Genomic DNA, 14,115 nt, shown 5'->3' with positions numbered 1-14,115 from the left:
CTTAAAGTGCCATAACAACAGTGTATTTATGCACATGTAGACACTCCCAGTAGCACTCAAATGCCAATGAAAATGGTGTTGAGATTTGAATAGATGTGGAGTTGGCATTAAATAGGATACCTTAAAATACTATGCTTTATGCATATGCATAGAAAAACAACCAATCAACATGCCCATCCATGCTAAGAGATATGAGCTTTTATCCCAGCATGACTCCAATGGGACTTTGGCAGCTTTAAAATTAATCACATACTTGTATGCTCTTCATTAATAAGAATCATTTCATATCTTAGGGTCTTAGATGCAAGCTTCTGCAGCTACTGTATCTTATTATATGGTTGTGCAGGGGAATCCAGACTTAGTTGGGACCTACTATACTATAAATAATAACAACCATGTTAATAGAACTCCCATTCCCCTGCTTTCCTTGGCATAGAGAAGGTGCTCGGTGGCATTTTCAATCGCTTTGTTTGCATTAAGAGGCATGCACTTAGCTGTGCCTTTGCAAACAATTTTAGACTGAGGTTAATGCTGCAGTCTGTAGGAGTCTTACCAGAAAGAAACCTTCTCACCTGAGTCCTTTATGAATGGTGACATTGCACTCATTGAGCCAGTGAAATATCTCAGTTCCACACCAAAACTGGGGATTTTTTCCTGTACAGAATTAGAAATTATACATCGGCCTGATAAATTTTGTGCAGTAGCCCTTCATGACTGCACAAATGGAGCGTCTGGGAGATTCTATATGAGTTCTTCACTAGGGGCATTCTGTGTTTAATAAGCCCCCGTGAAATGCTTTCCCATCCCTTCATAAAAGCACCTGCTGCCTTCATAAAAGCAATGATTATGTCACTTTCACTCCAGCTCTTCCAGATATATGGACATTAAAAACAACAATTATTATTGCCAAAGACTACTTTGCGTTGGAGTTTAAGACCAAGGTATTTCTCTTGGAAACGCACTAAATGAGTTGGAAGGAGAGAGATCCGCTGCAGTGCTTGGGCCAGTTTTGGCAGCCCAATTTCTTATTCACATATTAAGTTGTGCTTGATTTAGAACTTCAGGGTATAGTTCCTTGTCTACATAAATCACTTCTAACTCCTTTAAAGGTCATTTTTTGGTACCATCTTGTGGGTGTGGACCAAAAATCCCTTAGGGATACACCAGATCCCAGTGCATTAAGTCATAAAGGCTAAGAGAGATCTCCAGAGAAGGGAGACCACAAAACACAAGACATTCATCAGGTGACTCATAGCCAGCAAACTCTAAATAAAACTCTTGTAGAGGCACTGTTCTGCAATTTGCTTTCAGTATATGGAATTGTAGTGCCAGCTGTTTGTTGCAAAATGACAGTGTAGCGTAAGTGACATAAACACTCAAAATCAAAATACCAGCTGCTAGTTGAACACAACAGTGTTGTGATTAAATTAACATAACTTTCTCTCTGCATGTTTCCTGATTGAACAGGGGCTCTACTCATGTTAATGTCATCATGGTGTTGTTATAGAGTTGTCTTTTATGCCTAGGTCTTTAAAATACTCATGAAGATTCATAGTCCCATTTGGCATACTTGTGTACTATAAGGCAACCTCCGCTTAATGCTGTTTCACTTAGTGCTATTTCGCTATAACACTCATTTGAAATTGATACCTGATTTCACTTAGTACTCAGCAACTTTTGTTATAAAGCTTGTGGTCACCATTTTGGGTCATTAAAAGCAATTGCAGTCACTACAGGCAACCCCTGCTTAGCACTCTTAATTGGTTCCTATAAGCCACCTATAAGTTTATCGGGGTGACCACCAGTATCTGGGGAAATGTTTGTTCACCAGAGCGCCCCAAGGGATGATGAGGTTGAATGATCATAAACTACTGCAAGACCGTTTCAGGCTGGACATAAGGAAGAATTTCTTTACTGTCCGAACCCCCGAGGTCTGGAACAGCCTGCCATCGGAGGTGGTTCAAGCACCTACATTGAACACCTTCAAGAGTAAATTGGATGCTTATCTTGCTGGGATCCTATGACCCCAGCTGACTTCCTGCCCTTCGGGCGGGGGGCTGGACTCAATGATCTTCCAAGGTCCCTTCCAGCCCTAATGTCTATGAAATCTATGAAATCTATGAAACCATCTTGGGTCATCAAATACTTTTAGTTTCGTTTAACACTCGTTTCACTTAACGCTCAGTTTTTCAGGAACCGATTAAGAGTGTTAAGTGGGGGTTGCCTGTAGTGAATAAAAAGATATGTAGCATCTAAGAAAAGACCTCTGCATTAAAAGGACTTTCATTCTTTGTGTAGATATGCAATGTGCAATGTCATTTTAATATGCAATGAAATGGCATGTGATATTCTTTTTATATGTAAAGGCAAATAACTGTTCCTTTTGGAAAATAAGTTATCCTGAGAAATTCAAAACCCTACAGTCCACAAAAGGCAGTGTTCAGAATGAGAATCTTCTGGCCTCTTATCTTTAGGTACACTGTAATTCATTCTTCTTAAGCTCTTGGAAGAAGCGTGGGAAATAACAGAGGGGAATTCATAAACATAAAGCTGCATCATATCTGGATGCAAAATAATACTGCAAATATTCTTATATTATCTTACAGTATTGCACACTCAACCTGGAATAATGTACTCATTTCCAATCCAAATGTGTCGCAGGACCTTCTTAAGGGATGCTTTGTCAGATCTCTTATTCCTCAGGGGAGGCTCAACATATCTGCCAACCCCCAGGGTGATCTGGAATGTATTCCCTTTAGTCCAATAAGGAGGGGTGCCTGTTTGTCTTCTTGGAGGGAAGTTGGGATTACCAGGTCTGGTATCCATCATCCTTGGTGTCTTAGATGCTCAAGAGAGATTCATGCTAGGTAGGGACTTTAGCATCTTCCTGAAAATGAAGGACCATGTCAGAAAGGTGCATGTGTGGATGGATCTAGACCCAGATGCCAGATGCCTCCATTTTCTTCACATATGTATCATGATGTTGCATGAGGTAGTTTTTGCTGCATCATTCCTGGAGTCAGAATTGGAAGGTCTGACAGTGATGAAATTATACATTTCCTTGGAGTAGAAATGATGGGATGTACAGAAGGTATACTCTACTATGGCTACAGTTTAAGTCTATTTAGTAATGAATGCATTGAACAGGAGGATGCAGCCATAGGTCACTTGGAATGGGACATTTGGTTCTGGAACGTGCCTGGCTGCCCATGCTAGGAATCCATCCCTAAGTCAGAAGAGGCTCTAGGGCATTGACAGCCAGCAAACTCATGGTGCCTTCAACTGGTTACATAACCATCTCCTTTGGGAGACAGATCCTATGTCCTGCTTCTACATCCTGGAGAAAAAAAAAAGCGTCAAAAAACACATCGACTGCTTCATGGGGAAATACAGCATCCTCTGACAGATCCAAAGTAGATATGGGGAAGGTCGAAGGTTTTCCATGCCAAACTTTTTTCACTAGATCTGTCCTATGACAATGTTTGCAGGATTTCATGAATGAACTCCCTATTGTCAGCATGGATCAGCTGGATCTCCCTTTCTCTCTGTAGAGCTTTTAGAAGCCTTCTAAATCTGCCAACAAATTTCCAAGCTGATTGGGAGAGACCAACAGGCTGAGTTGGGGAGTACTAATAGGGATGGCCTTGGGTCAGACCTGGTCATCAACCAGTCTGAATCCCTGAGGGAGAAAGCTCTTCCTCTTTTGAGCAGGCAGGTCATGCTCACCTTGCTGCTAAAGAGGAGAAAATTTGGTATCCTGAGCAACTGGTATCCACCAGTCTGTTGTTTTTTTTCAAGAAGAAGTAGGCACCATCTGGGGTTTCCCTTTGGATTCCTTGTTTTGAACAGCATTCTTACTTCCCTCCCTAAAAAGGAAAAAATGTAATTGCTTCTTCACAGTACTTGGGGTGGAGCTGGAGGGAAGCTAATTAGCATAGCTGAGCCGTAGTACGAATTAACTTCTTCCAGGCTAGTTAGCCTGTCTACATGTTAGCCTGTTCAGTATGCTTAAGGGCATGACCACCAGAATCAGTAAGTTTACTGTCCAGGGATTGCCCAAGGTCCTGCCATTTGGACTGCTCTACTCCCATGAGCAGGAGCTTGTATGGATCAAGCTCTTTAAGAATCCTTTAAAAAACATAGGGTAATTATTGGAGTGGGGGTGCCTTTTCATTTCTGCAACAATTATCTAGGAAACCTTATTGAGATCTAATTTACATTGGTGCCTCTAGGAGAGCTGAACCGTTTTGAATGATACTGATGGTAGGTACTGAGCACTTATGAAAATTTGACCCTTAGGTACCATGACTGTGGGCACAAAGCAGATACCAGACACCTAGGGGGAGGGCGGAAGGATTCTAATAATCTCTGGATATTAACTTTTAAGAAAACTCTTCTTATTTTAAAGAAAATTTTAGATACAGCATTATTCCTATTCTTTCCCAATACCTGAGTATCTAACAACCATCAATCCATTTTCTAGCATTAGTGAGTTCCTACTCAGTTGACCTTCCAGGGTGATCTGCAAGTTACATTCTAGAGAAAACTATTTTTCCATCTATGTTCACAGATTTTGGTTGGCAGGAAGGCTCTCAACTTGCAGCTTCTGGCATTATATCCCAACATCTTTTTTTTTTCATCCTGTGAGACATTAGTTTTCCATTGTAAACTTCATATGGTGTCAATGTAGCATACAGTATTATGAATAATATAATCTATTATAAACTGTAGGCAAAAAGATTGCATTCTGTTCTAATGTATACTGAATATAGAGTAAACACATTCACCAAACTACTAAATAAACACATTGGCCTGGTCTTACTACCATTTAAGTGAAAAGCAAGATTGGGCCTCTTGTTTTGTTTTTTTTCTAATGATACAAGAAATGGTGTTTTTAAAGAGAGAATTAAGGTGTTGGGTGTTTTTAAAGAGAGAATTAAAATAGGAGCCTAAAAATTGGGTAAGTTTGGTCATTTTAAATAAAGAGCTATCACTAGACCTAAAAATAAATGGTGTGGTCTGGTGCATGGGGCACCAGGGTGGGTCTCAGGAGAACTGAGTTGCATTCCTACCTCTGCCACTTATCTGTTGGGTGACCTTGGACAAGTCAAGTCGCTTCTCTGGGCCTTAGTTTGCCCACATATAAAATTAGCTTCCTCTGTGGAATGTTTTTAGACCTATGAAACTAAATGAAAGTCAAATGTGATTATTAAAAGCTGTTCTGTGTGCTGGAAGTATGGGCTGATTTCCAACCATTTAGCACAGAGAGGAATATTGTCCTTTGCTTGAGGATGACCCACTGTCTCTGACAGCAGTGGCACTGCATTTGTGCACTAACTCTATAGAAAACATGTTTCCATTTTCCTTACCATTTCAGCATGCTGCTCCTCACTTACATATGACCAATGGTAAGGCCTTGCAAGCTGGTATAAGTGTCGTAAAACTAAGCACCATTACAGGAATTAGGAGACAGAGACAAAACTGGCTTGATGCTTCTGATGATGGTTTCTTCATAGCTACAGAAGAGACCAGGTAAGATGAAGGGAATATACACAGGAAAAAAAGGTCTTGTTATATATATATGTTACTGCTCCATAAATATCCAGTGCTTGAACAATGATTTTCTTTATTGTTACTTCAAAGTTGAAATTACAGAGGAGAACAAGACATGAAAACCAAGCAATCATTCCTGCAACTCTCATATAAAAGTTTTTCCATTGAATCCAACAGAGCTACTGATTTCTTGTAGAACTGAAGCCTGATAAATTGTAGCCATCACAGACTGATATTTAAAGAAACTTGAAACAATGTGGAGCCCAGTCTCATTTCTTCAATGTATTTTTGGGTGTTTATATTGGAAAAGACACTAAACATATTCATATTACATATGCTATGTTAAATATTCCAGAAACAGAAGAAAAAATATAGTCGACACACTTTCTCACAGCACAGAAATTGGGTTATTTGCCACCAAAAAGCAAATGGTAAGACAGCTGTCTTGTTTAGAAATTAAGAACAAAGATTAATTGGATTTCACTTCTCCTGAAAGAGAGCTCTTTTATAACAGAAGACTTACTAGCAGTTTAGTGGTTAAGTCATTTCTGCTCAAGTTCAGTAAGTGTTTTCTCTAGATAACATCTGATTTGGCCAAGATTTCACTTAAATCTCTATTAAGGCAAGAGAGTACAGGGAATTCCTGCAAGCTGTCTTTCCTTGGACTGTTATCAAAGGTCTTTAAGATCTCACTCTTAGTGAAAATACAAGGATTTATTATGGCAAGCTTCATCAGTACACTGATTGCCTTGCTGATCCACAGCTATTGCTCAAGCCTAGAAAGTTCCCTGGTTAGACAACATTTTCACTCGGTGAAATAAAGGAAGATTAACACTCTCTCTCCCTCTCTTGCTCTGTCGGTGTGTGTGTGTGTACCCATTCCATGGCTGTGCTTGTATGTGCTCAGTTCAGGTAGCTCGTGTCCATGAGGTAGAACCACTTTTCCCATACAACTGAACGGCGTTAACAAGAAAGCAATGAATGAGCTGAAATTGACTAGTACTATTTTTTTTTAATTAAATGTTGGACCAGATAGTTCAGGGACTTGACAACAAGCTACTGAATATTTAGGTTTCTGGTTCAAAGCCAGCCCAGGTTGGTAATCACTTTAAGTCACTACCTTCAGAAGGCTGTTTGGTGACTTGTGTGAAAGGAACTTGGCCGTCTCAATCAAGTGCTTGGTAATCCCATATCCACATCGCAAAACATTCATCCTCATGTACTTTAACAGGCTCAAATGGTTGCCATTTCACTGGAGAGATTGACCCTTCTCACTTGATTGGCTCATCAGGACTGATGTGTGGTGTCAAGGCAGTGTTGGAGTAGCTTACCTGCCATTGCCTCTGCTTAACCCTTTTTGGAGGATCAGTAGGGATTTAGTCCTTAAGGCTGTGGATCCTGGGATCTTCCTGAAATTCAGAAGTTAAGAAATGCCACTCTTGTTTCCCTATACAAGGAGCACAAGGCAATCAGATTGTGGTTATTTGAAACATTTTTAATGCTAAACAAGGCATTTGAATTGTAGGTAAATTCCATCAGCCCCAAGTTAAAGAAGGGAAGCACATACATGTTGGGGAGTCAGTAGAGCACCAGTGGTGAAGTGACCCTTGTCAAACATCCCCAGTACCAACAGGCGTAAAGCATTATGTCTAGTAACTCATACTGTGCATGTGCATGCATCTATGTACACCTGTGATACCTTGTATGTAACTAACACTGCTCATTCACATTCATCTCCAAAACTCCACTAGTTTTCAGCAAGATATCATGGCTTTCTATCCTCCAAAGCTCCATTTTACACCAAAACGATTCCCTTTCATTTGCTGTCATTCTTTCTGCCTCTCCGTTGATTCTCTCTTTTTCCTATTGCTTTCCTCTCCTTCCCTAGCTCTGCTTATTTTTTCCCTGACCCTTCTTCTAAGTTGATTGCATCAACTTTTATCCCAGGTCTTGTGCCTTTTTTTAAAGGACTAGAGGGGGTTATATCTTATCCTGTGCTTTCCTCTCATTCACTCTAGTTACTGAAACTCTTGGTGGAGAGGACCTCCTTCTTCTGCAGATACCAATATGCTGAGGCACAAAAAAGCACTACTGAATGTTATTCTTTGTTTAGTCCTCAGATCATGGGGGGAGCACAGAAGATTGGCTGAAGTAGGGAATGGATGGGGCATCTAGCACCCTGACAGACTCCTCCAGTGACAGGAAGCTAACATTTATTTTGGCAAAAGTTGAAGTATACTCAGCAGCCACTTTGGGGCACTGTGGTGTGCACATCATGGTAAAAGCCCTTTAAGTGTTTTCCAGGAAAAGAGCAGGAAGGAGAGGGCACCAGGACTGTTTGGTTGTGTAGGCTGAAGTACATGCATACAAAAACAGTATTTGCATTCACCATTTTATAAACATTCAAAAAGAAGGCTCTGCTTCCGCAAGGCACCTAAGCACATGAACCATGCCTTATTCTTGAAGTTAGTGTTTTAAAGCCTTGCTGAATCAGTGCCCTGGGTTTTGCACTATGTGCTTGTTTCCTGGAAAAAATCCAAGGGAGAGATACTTATGGCATTGACTAACATTTTGCAAAGTAGAACATTTCAAAATGGGTAATGCTTTGAATCACAAAAGGACAAAATAGCTATTGTTCTGCTGTAGCTTAAAAATTGACTTTGTTTTTCCTGTTTTCAGCTACAGATAAAAGTTTAAGGCTAAATTTATTTTGCCATAAAATATAAAGTAGGGAGTTTAGAGGGCAAGTATCTCCAGACCATTAACTAGAAAATGATGGTATGTTTGATGTGTGCAGCACTTAATATGGTGAGTCCTGAAGAAAATGAGCTGTTGATTTAATTAAGTTGTTTATTTGGACCAACCAAAGATTCATGGCACAAACATCATTTAGCCGTTTCCCTTTAATTTCCTTGCCATTCTGTAATTAAAATCTAGATGTAAGCTTATGATCTTACCCAATAGAGTCAACTGCAGGATCATGGTTTAAAATATTAAGAGAAGTGGAAGAAACATTAAGAAACATGGAAGAAATGTCAAAAATGTTTTATTTTAGGATCATATCTCAGTTTTGCATCAAACTGTTCTCCATTTATGTTTTCTTTTCTATTTCTTTTCACCCTTTCTGAATGCAAAAAGCAAGTGTAGTTCCCTGCTACATGCTAAAGCTAATCTCTGGTAACTAAATAAATAAAGTTTGATTGACTCTCCACCCCTTATTATTGCATGATACCTGGAAAAAATAATCCTTTTAAGAGCTTAATTTCCTTTAATACAGTTTATCAAGCAATCATCTCTCATGATTTAATATACTTGGATCTGCTAGTATTTCTTCATAGTATCTGCTCATTTTTGGATCATTTGAATCATTTGAGCATACCACATCTATAAGGATATTTTTTATACCATATTCTAACTCAGGTTTGATATAAAGATAATGTGTTGGTTTTCTTCCCTTTCCTGAAATAGCTGAAATGTAAATTCTGTTGTAGGTTCTTTCTTAAACTACCACAGAGATGACTATGGTTTGCAAAATTAGATTCATTGTATTAAATTACTACCCTGGGATTTATATAACATTTGAGCAGGTTAGGCACGTCATATTGCAGCATCCAGGACTTTAGCATACATGTGACTAGTTATGCTGACTAAATTTTTGTTGCACTACATAATGCATGGAGTATAATCCACTAAGAAAATTGGTAATGTAGTTGTTGGATGATCAAGGAAAATGTGCCTGTTGATTACAGCTCTAATTACCAATTACATTTGGCTTGCTATATATGTAGTTTCCATATATATACATAAAGCTTATATACACAAAGTGTGTGTGTGTGTGTGTGTGTGTGTGTGTGTGTGTGTGTGTATATATATATATCATGATACATCCATGTATATATACAATGTACCAATATTTACATCCATAATGAACAGTTGGTGTAGGGACATCTGAGACCCTAAGTAAAAAAATGAAGCTTTTCGACCCTTACACTTTAAGAAATGTTATAGAAATGATGGGGAGAAAGGTTTACAACAGATTCTGTATACTTTCCCTTGATGGGCCAACAGAATAATTGCATATAGAACTACTGTTGAATGACTCAGTGCTTGTTTCCTTTCAGTGCTGAAGCAGTTAGAAATCTTCTCACGGTAAGTGCAGCTCCATTGGGAATGAGTTCCTTAAAACTCCAACATGATCTTCAGCTGGTAACAGCATACATTGCTTTCTTTTTGCTGACAGAACAATTTATTCCAGAGGTATCACAATGGCAGCACTGCACTGTGGAGGCTATTTATATACTTAATGATGTTATCCTCCTCCAGAATATAATCCTTCCCTTGATACATAATAATGCTACATTTTATTATTGTGGAGTGTGTCTGCTTTCATTTGAGTACCTGCTTTATGTTAAAAAATATAAATCCAGGAAAAGGGAAGCATGCATCTTAAATCTTACTCTGATTTTTCCTAATCCACCCATATGAAAAGTTAGAGAAAGCTGACATAAATATGTTTGCAGTTATTCTGCCAGACTCCCAATAATGAAAGGATTAATATAATGGATTTTTAAGGAATTTGGAATATGACTAAGTGAATCAATTCTGAGAGTTGAGTAGGTAGCTCAGAATCATGATTTAAGTGACACACATTTCTCACTGTTGAACACTTGTTTTTCATTTTTTCACCAGGATTATATCAGAGATGAGGACAAGATGGCTAAATCATTGCCATCCCTTTCTTGCATGCAAAATACGTGGCATAGGACATATCCAATATCAAACTGACGCTAGGGTCATTTTCACTTATGCATGGGTGTGTGTGTCATGGACATACAGGTAGCGTTTTGGAATGATGTGCAACTTGGCCTTTAAGAAGGAAGAAGAAAAGTAAAAGGACATTCCCTAAAAATAAACAGCCCTTTTCACCTGAACCTTATCAAATGCTTTAGCTTTGTCTAGTGCTGTCAGACAGAAGCCAACTGTCTAGTCCTCCTGCAACAGGGGGGGAAATGAACTCTAGAGCCAAATGCCCTTCAGTGAATGCCTGTCTGTACTGGGATTATTTGCACCACTGCAGCTCTACCAGTGGGACTGCCCAGGTTCACTGTTTCAATTACTGGCCTTTTGCCAGTCCAACCTACTCTGGTTTGACACTACAGTGATCTAAAAACCTCCAGTATAAGCGGGCCTTTGATTGCTGTGCTATAAACCCTGAGGTGTTTTAGAAGTTTACAGCTATGGAAGTCAGGCACCTTTGCTAAACTGGGCTTCTGCTGTGGCACATGGGGAGCACTCTCAAGTGGCTTCGATCACCGATGCTCAGATGACATCGGTGCTCATCATTGATGCAAATTGATGTTCTGATCTGCACACAGCAATAGATACTCTTTCAGTCATTGTTATTTCTCATATTCATATTGTAGAAGTTCATCGGCCTTCACTGTAAAATTTTACACAGGTGTTTGAAGAAGAAATTATACACAATCTTTATTCACCTCTTACAGGAACCTTTTAATAAAAATGTGACCAGTTTGCCAAATTTGTAATTGAATTCTTGAATCCCACCATTACCTTAACTGGGATTTGGGCATTTGCATCTCTGATTCATAAGGAACCATCACTAATTAGGCCCTGATTTTGCAGTTGCCCACATGATAATACTCTGTGGCACCCCTGTGCAATTTGTTTTGGCCTTGGGAACATTATTGATTATTAACAGCAGGAAATGGATAAATACAAATAGGTTAATATAAAAAATATCCATGTGAGGGGCCTTAACTTCAGCAGTATGGTGGTGTTTGCCACAACATGTTATTGGACAACAAAAAGAAAACAAAAAGTCCTTCTAAAGGTACATGGGGAGCAAGAAAAAATCAAGCTCCACTGTGGGACCCCCTACCCCCTATTGAATACAGAGGGACAGGCCACAGTTGACCCTCACGAAAAGGCTGATCTCCTAAATGAACACATCACATCGGTATTCCAGAAAGCTAATAGGAGCTGTGCATTCATCCAGAGGCCCAGAGAGCACGGGGTAACCTACAGAGAACATGAAATCAGTCCCAAACAGGTGACGGCCCTCTTAGAACAATTGGACATTTTCAAGTCTACTGGGCCAGATGACCTACATCCAAGAGTCCTGAATCCTTGGTGAAGATATTCAAAGTCATGGAACTTGGGGTGCCTATCTTTAGAAAGGGAGGAGGGATGACCCTGCAAACTACAGATTGGTCAGTTTGACTTCAGTCCTTGGAAAAACTTTTGAAAAAAATGTTAAAGAGGCCATCAGTTAAAAGCTTGTAACTGACAGGGTATTAAGAAACAACCAGCACAGCTTTGTGGAGGGTACATCATACCTGACAAACCTGGTGTCCTTTTACAACCAGGTAACTAACCAGATGGACAAGGGTCGTGAGGTAGACGTCATTTGCTTAGATTTCAGTAAGGCCTTTGAGTCTGTCTCCCATGAAATTCTCTCAGTCAAACTGGAGGGTACTAGCCTGGACCAGCCTACAGTGAGGTGGGTGGATAACTAGATAAGAGGCTGGTCCCAGAGAGTTGTGATCAATTGGATGGCCTCATCTTGGAGGAGTGCCTCCAGTTGTGTCCCACAGGGATCAGTGCTTGGACTTGTGCTTGTTTTACATATTTATTAATGACTTGGATGAGGGGGTGGAATGCTCTATGATTAGGTTTGTGGATGACACCAAGCTGTGGGGAAATGCAGGCACACCAGAGGATAGGGTAAAGATCCATGGCATCCTTGACAGACTGGTTCTATGGGCTGATGGAAATCAGATGAAGTTCAACAGGAAAAAGTGCCAGGTCCTTCATCTGGGTAGGAAGAACCTTCACCATAACTATAGGATAGGCGGTAGCCCACTGACTGGTACAGCTTCTGAACAGGACCTGGGGGTTCACAATCAACCAGAAGATGAATATGAGCCAACAGTACGAGGAAGTCACCAGCAGGGCAAATACAACTCTGGTGTGCATCAGCCGATGTGTTGCCAACAGATCCAGAGAGGTGCTTCTCCCTCTCTACTCAGTGTTGGTGAGGCTGCAGCTGGAGTAATGTGCGCAGTCTTGGGCACCACACTTTAACAAGGATGCAGATAAGCTTGAGAGGGTACAGAGAAGGGCCACCTTCATGATCAGGACCCTGGAGGACAGGTCCTACAAGGAGAGACTCTGGGAGCTGGGCTTGTTCAGATTGAGTAAGAGGAGGCTGAGAGGTGCTTTGATAGCCACCTACAAATATGTCAGGCACCAAGATCTGGGAAAGCAACTCTTCAGGAAGGCACCCCTTGGGAGGATGAAGACCAATGGTCACAAACTAACAGAGGGAAGATTTAGACTGGACGTAAGAAAGAACTTCTTCCCTATAGGGGTACCTAGAACCTGGAACACACTCCTGGCAGAGGTGGTGCAGTCGCCATCCTTGGAGGTGTTCAAGAAGAGGCTGGATAAGCACCTTGTTGAGCAAGTTTAAGCTCTTTAACCTCCTGCCCATGGCAGGGGACTGGACTTGATGAACTCACAGGTCCTTTCCAGTCCATTGACTCTATGACTCCATGACTCTATTGGTAGCTTGGAAAGCAGTGATTTATAGTGTGTGAACCTGTACCTTGTAATACTTGCTAGTGAGGAAACACCTCACTAATGACAGTGATTTGAGCGCTAATAATTTCTGAGACAATATGGCAGGTTTGGAATTTTAGGAGGATCTATTCCAGTTGAGGGCATCTGCCCTTTCCCAGTCTGTGTTCAAAATGATACATCTCTGTCAGCCAGGGAGCCTATATTCTAATCTCCCCCATAGACCCAAAATAGCATCTTGTTTAGTGAGGAGTGCTCATAAGCAATGTGCACTGGTGAACTCTCTCCTTGAGCTGTCTCGGGGGTGATGTGGTTCTGCATGACATCCTACTTAATGTGTACCTTAATTAGGCCATAGACTGTTGCTACTTCTTTGCCAATTCAACACAGCTAGTACACATATGACTAGGAAAACATTCCCAGTAACAGCTGATATCTGACTTTCCCTCCAATCCTTTTTACAGTATCTCACAAGATCTATGCAGCAGTATTATATTGTCTAAAGGTTGTTTTAAGTACGATATCACTCTGTGTGACTGAAATCAATGTGAACATTGTTGAATTATAGTTGCACTATAACTGTGAAATAAACAATGAACACAAACATGGAGTGAAATAACCAAAAGCATTTAACCAACTCTCTTTTCATTAGAGACCATGAAATGCCACTCAGCATGGATTATGACACTGAGGGGCAAAAGTTAAAGGTACATCCCATTTAACTATCTATATAATTTGGTTTCTTGCTGCCTTGATCCTGACCAGGCAAAATCCACCCTGCTCTCTACCTCCATCTTTCAGAGATGAGCACTTCTCTTCTCCTCACAGTACAAGGGTGCCAATAACAAAGACATTTGTGTCATTAGCTCCTCCACCATCTTGAAGCCAAGTGTAGAAGGTGTATGATTTAATGTAAGTCAACTACCATACATTTTTCTATTTCTTGCTATATCTTTCTCCCAG

Source organism: Gavialis gangeticus, unplaced genomic scaffold (assembly GCF_001723915.1).
Source record: "Gavialis gangeticus isolate Ggan-Ray unplaced genomic scaffold, GavGan_comp1, whole genome shotgun sequence".
In the NCBI taxonomy this organism is placed as follows: Eukaryota; Metazoa; Chordata; order Crocodylia; family Gavialidae; genus Gavialis; species Gavialis gangeticus.
This window is presented reverse-complemented; position numbering follows the sequence as displayed.